Source organism: Octodon degus, unplaced genomic scaffold (assembly GCF_000260255.1).
Source record: "Octodon degus isolate 3935 unplaced genomic scaffold, OctDeg1.0 scaffold00001, whole genome shotgun sequence".
Classification (NCBI taxonomy): domain Eukaryota; kingdom Metazoa; phylum Chordata; class Mammalia; order Rodentia; family Octodontidae; genus Octodon; species Octodon degus.
The window spans coordinates 31,363,759-31,370,264 of NW_004524577.1; positions in this window are offsets into that span (position 1 = coordinate 31,363,759).

A 6,506-nucleotide genomic window follows, 5' to 3' on the forward strand; every position below is an offset into this window, starting at 1 on the left:
CAAAGGACTTTTGCTCAGGTAGTCTGACGCACCAATGCACGTATACATGGACACTGAAATACTATTCGACTATTTATTTTTTAATGTATTGTAGGACAGGGTCTACAGGGTCTCATTACATAGATCAGACTCATAGTGATCCTCCTGTTTTCAGCCTCCCAAGCACTGGGATTACAGGCATGCGCCACCACGCCCAGTCTCAATCATCCTCTCAGTGTGCCCCGGGGGTGGGGCCAGCATGGTACGCAAAGGATAGAACCCTGTATGCTGCTGCCTAAACAGGTGCTTTCATCCTCTGGTCAGCCCTTCATTCAAGAAAATTCCTGTCATTAAAAAGAAGAAAAATCCTGTCATTTGGGACAACATGAATGATTGTGGAGGACAATAGCTGAGTGAAATAACCAGACGTGGAAGGACAAATATTGCATGATAACATTTATATGTAAAAATCTAAGAATGCCAAGCTTAACCTAAAGCAACAGAGAATTCAGTGGTGGCTGCCAGAGAAAAGTGGGTGGGGAAAATGGAGAGATGTTGATCAAAGAGTGCAAACTTTCACTTATCAGTAGGTTCTAGAAATCTAGTGTACAGTATGGTAATTAATAGTTAATAATATTAAAAAAGTTAATAATATAATTTGCGTGTGAAATTTGTTGAGAGTAGACCTGGAGTACCCTCAATACCTCCTCCCCATGAGAACATGCAAACGCACATACACACACGCCTGCACGAGCAAACACACACACAATGCTGTTATGTCAGGTGATTGTGTGTTCTTAGCTTGATTGTAGGAAATATACAAGTACACAAGATATGCTTATATTAAAGTACTACACAGTACATCTCATATGTAAACACCGATGCCTCACAAAAGCTGGAAACAAGAACAAAAATTCTCCCAAGGACTCAGTGGCAGAGCAATTGCCTGCAGGACCTGGGTCCTGGACTTTTTCCTCAGCACTGCTACATATAACCACCCCCCATCAACCATCTAAACAAAATGGAAGTGAGTGTCTTAGTTACTTTTTTTATTGCTGAGGCAAAATACCTGACAGCCAAAGTTAAAGAGGAAAAGGTTTATTTGGCTCATGGGGTATAGAAGTTTCAGTCTGTAGTTGGCTGACTCCAAGGCAGGATGGCATGGCAGAGAGACATCACAGAGAAAAACAGTTCATGGTGCCTACAAGACAGAAAAAGCAGGGCTGGTGAGATGGCTCAGTGGTCTAAAGCACCTACTTAGAACAAGCTTAGCAAAGCATAGGGATTGCAGTTCAATCCCCCAGCACCACATGCCAGCCAGCCCCGCCCCCTGGCTCTCAGCTGAGCTGGCCACACACACACACACACACACACACACACACATAAATAAAAAATTTTTTTAAAAAGACAGAAAAAGCAATATGGGGGGTGGGGTGGGGGAGACAAGACTCTTTCTGACTCTAGAGTGGGTGTGACAGTCACACCCTTCATCCGACTATGCCAAACGGATCAGTGGACGGATGTACTAATCATGCATCCTTAATCCCAGCATCACACTCTAGTTCATCTGCCTCTGAAAAGCCTGGCCCCTGGGATTGCATCAGGCTTTGGGGTTGCATCTAGACACAAGCCATAGAGGGAGCAAATGGGCCTCACAGTTATTCTGTCCTGAAACTCTTCCTCTCAACCTTCCCTCATTGTTCTCATTGGTCCAAGTCCTGTCTCTCCCAGTAAACTGGAACTGTTGTCCTCATTTTGCATGGCGATGGGTGACAGTAGTTTGGAGCTGGTGAAGGTGTTCTTTCCCTCCATAAAAGGCAGTGAATCTATGAGGAAGGAGAACCTCTGTCTTACTGTAGTGAGGGCAGGTGGCTCTCCCACATTCCATATGGAACCTGCAGTATAGTTTTTCCTTGGACTATTATTACAAATTATTTTCGGGCAAAATAGGACGTTGCAAGCTGTGAATAGGGGCAGATGGAGAAATGTAATTTCTGTTTTTAACACTGGGACATTCATCTCCCAAAGAAGCATAGTTTGCAAATGGGAGCACCCTGAAAAATAACCCAGTGAACATCTCTCTCACTCATTTCCAAAGTAAGATGTTGCCATAAACATGGGAACCAGTGTAAACATGATCCTGAGGCTTCTGCTGCCAGGTTTAGCCCACAAATAAGATGCTGTGGGTGCGTGTTAATTCTTCTGTGAATTAATTCTTCATGGTGTCATGGAGCCTGCTGGTCATCCATCTGGGACCCATGCTATAACCTGATTGATTCTCTCTTAACCTGAGGTGCTTTTGTCTTTCAAAATGAGGTTAGATTCCCAGTATAGGTTCCTAGGCTAACAATGTCACATTATTCCTGACAGCCAAATCTAGATCATCTTCATAGCCAAGGGATAAAATCTACCTTGATTTGAGCTGGTATAAATGCGTGTATCTATGTACAGTCTATAGGTATGTGTGTATTTCCTAAATAGATGTACCTTCATATTTTGTAACACAAGGTTATTATAAGAAGACAGAGAAAAGTTCTTGAAAGTTCCTCCTCCTCCTACAAGCTCTCCTGATTAGTAACGTTGACAGCACATAGTGATACAATTTTCTCAGAACATGTTATTGGAAGTATAAAGACAAACACATAAGCGTATTCTTAAACTAGAAACGAGGTCATACTTTTGGGGCCTCTGCTTTTCATTTCAACTTTAGGATTTATTGTCGGACATTATTCTGCCCTCATTTTACACCTAGGTTCCTTTTGACTCAACTTCTGAGAGGTCTATGATTTAAGTATGAAAGAATAAGTCTTCCTTTTTATAGTCTTTGGGGGTGTGTTTGTTAAATTATTTATAGTGATAGGTTCTACAGAAATAGATGTTTTTTATTGAGACCATCAGACCCTCAGTGCCTTAATGATTCTGCTGATTAAGTGGAAAACACACGAAGGCATGTCAACCCGTCAAATGAACGGAAATGCTATCTCTCCCTAATGCAAACGGATTGCATAAAGGCCCATCTCTCACCGCATCACGTTATGGAGTTTCATGCTCTAAAGCTCAGGTAGGTATTACTTTGCACAGTTCTTATAAAATGTTGAACTTTTAAGACGAAAAACCAAATTTGAAAACTGTCATAAATCTGAGTCTGGCTTTCAAAAGGCAAGCATGCTATTTTTAGTGCGTCTGGATTGCAGCCTTTCCCTTTGGTAGTTGATGATGACTGCACAGTAAGAATGAAAAATGAAACTGTTGGAGATTGGATAGCTAAGGAGATTGAAAATAACATCCAGACCGTGGAGCCTTAGGGTCACCCATTTGAATTCAGCTCAGATCGGTGATGACTACAAATTGTCCTGCCTGCTAACGGCGAGGCTTGCAAAAAATGCATTCTTCATCCATAACTACGTTAATTATGCCATACGCTTGTCAGAACCAAGCTCACCAGTCTTCGACTGTACTCCCCCAGAGGGCAAGGACCTATCTGCATGATGCACTTTTATGCCTTCACTTAGATGAGTGTGGATGAGATGCTTTTGATGAGGGAGACGAAGGAGTCCTCTTTTGGAGTTGTGAAACTGTAAGCACGAAGCTTTGCAGTGAAATATGAGAGTAACGTCTCTTTTCAGTTTGTTCTGGGAGGTCTTGAAAACAATTTAGTCCCCGCAGAATGACAAATAGGCTGCTTTTATAGTCCTGTCAGCAAATACCACAGCTCATCATTGAGATGTGAGGACAGGTTCTGCTTTTCTTCTTTCCAGATTTGCACACCTCTATTGGGATCCAACTTAGTGCTCACCCTGTCCTCTGATTTCTGTGATCGCCTCAGCCCACTTTGATGATAACACGCTTCTACGAATTCTATCAATTTTACCTGTATCAAATGTTAATCTCCAAGGATGCTTGCCTTCTCCTGAATATGTCCTGTCTCCCTGTGCAGAGGCAACTTTTTTGAGGTTCAGAACAAGCTGATATCTTTTTGTAACCTCTGCACCTTCTGATAATGATGTGTGTAGCAGGAGGTACTGATACGGGTAGACTGCCTTAATAACATTGTTGAAAAATTGAATAGAAGTCCTCCTTATAAGTTCACGTAGTCTTTTATGTTCTGCTCTTAGGTGAGTTATGCTTCTCTTTCAAGTCTTTTAGTGCAATTTTACTAGCGCTCCGGAGGCAGGACCCAGGGTGGTCCAAACAGATTGAGCCCCCGATGACTCTACAGGGTCCATTCATACATCAGGTGGTGAATGTGAGTGCCATCGAGGGGTCTGACAAATGGAGGTCAGAGAATAATTGCACCAGTGCTTAAAAAGAAAATGTATGATAGCAACTGCAATAGACGAGGCAGGGAAGAATAAGTCACTAGGGTGTTGAAACTTAACACATTTGTTTTGGGACCAAAAACAAATATAATGGGACATTTTCACCAAATGACTTTTCTATTACTTCCTCCCTGCTTTGCTTATCCCAAAGGGATCCCTCCCCCACTGTTGAGAGCTCAGTTGTTTCTCTCCCAAACCTTGTAAATAGAGTTTGACTTTTGTCAACCTGGCTCTTGGAGTTTTGTAACTCAGATACTAAAGAGATAAATATTGAGACAGACAGGATTAGATGGAAGGAAGTGAACAGAAAGCAATCCAGTGTCCCAACTGCTGGATCTGGTGGCAGGTTGAGGGAGGAAGAGGTTTGGAGCATGAGAAACTGAGGGGACAAATTTGGAGAGGGCAGGAGGTATCAGCAAGTGCAGTAGAGTGGGAGATTGATTCCCTCTAAGGCAGGCATGTTAAGACAGGCTCAGTTTCTCTGCTGAGCAAACAACTGACTTCTAAATCTCTGGCTTTTCGCAACAGAAATTTTTTTCCTGCACAAAGTCTGGTGATTCTAGGTCATATTGATTGCCTACCACGGATGTCCTCCGTGTAGTGACTTGGTGCCCCCCCCACTGCTTTGATCTTAGAACTAGTGTCATAGAATGGCATGGGAGGAGAAGGCTTGGAGACATCACTATGACTCTTCCAAGCTTAGCTAATAGGTTTTTGAAACAGCCATCATATACACCTGCTTCACAGGCTGTCTGACCACAGATGTCACCCTCCTCTGAAACTGGAGGGTGACATCTGTATACTGGGGAGCTCTGCCAGTCTCAGTTCTTTATGCAGAAAGACTGGAATTACCGCTTCTTTTGGTGACTCCTAGAGGTACGACTTCTCTGAGTCTTGGCCCCAAAGGACTCTGGGATTTGTCTTCTCCATAAAGCTCGCTCAGAAGTTTCTGAAAAACACAATAAAGTAGTTGTTAACTTGCTAAGTATCATAAGAGCTTTGGGCTTTTTTTTTTAAACCTCTGATCTTTCTTTTTTCAGTGAGAAAATATTCACAAATGTTACTATTCCCACGACTTATTCACAGGAAGTTTTAAATTTAGTTTTATTTCCTTTGCTTCCTTGATACTCATTTTATCAGGCATCGTAAGATGGAGAAAAGGTTACAAATTCCCCTCAGTGTCATTAAAAGGAAGCCTGTCTAGGATGACATAAATGTAATGGTCATTCATGATTCCTTTGAGCTTTATGATTCTTCCAAGAAAATAAAAAGTCTACATTGCGAATCTATAGAAGAGAGAAGCTGGCAGGATGTTTAATATGATTTCTTAGCATGTGTATTTCAGTAGAGGGTAAGAAGAATGCAGAAATGCACACAATTTCTTGAAAAATAGAGTAAATTATGAAACAATTTTCTCAACAGGAGCAACTGTACTATAGGGCAAATCATATTATTAGTTGGGTCTTGACAACATTTCAATAATTTCAACAGGTGCACACGCTGTTAATAACAACAAAAAATTGCCCGGAAAACATAACCCTGGTTGACACAAATAAGAGCAAGAGAAAGTGCAATTGGATACTTTGCTAAGTAGCTACATTTTCTGCATAATTAGTCATAAATTGAGCATCCAAACATAGACATGTGTAATTAATTATGACTTATTTTAAAGCATATGGGTTGGGGCATTTTTTGTTCTTCATTTTCTGCAAAGCACATTACTGAAGTCTTCATTTCAAAATAATTCTCCCTGAATTATTTTTAAAAATTTCAACTGGAATCTAGGTTTTATTACAACCTAAATGACAGTAAGGTGAGTCCCAGTTAGGGAAGGGTTATAGGGATATTCCTCTGAAGGCACAAGGCTGCGTTCTGAAGCTGGAGTGGGAAGTTGAGGCTGGGACAGTGAGGAACAGAGTAAAGATCTGTCATGGTGTGCATGGTTGAGTTGCCTTAGGTTTGGTTGTCAAGGAAAGATACTGCATTCAGAGATACTACGGACGAAGTCTAAGATTAACGTGATTAAGAATTAGGAGATAAGGCTAACATTGCTGTGTTTTAAAGCATGTTCAGTTGAAATGTTCTTGCAAGTGACAAACATTTTTAGCAGAGTTAGGTGGTGTGGATTCAAGATTGGACCTTCTTTTTCATTTTATTTCAGTGGAGATTTTAGAAGGTGTTTTTTTTTTTTTTTTTTTTTTTTTTTTT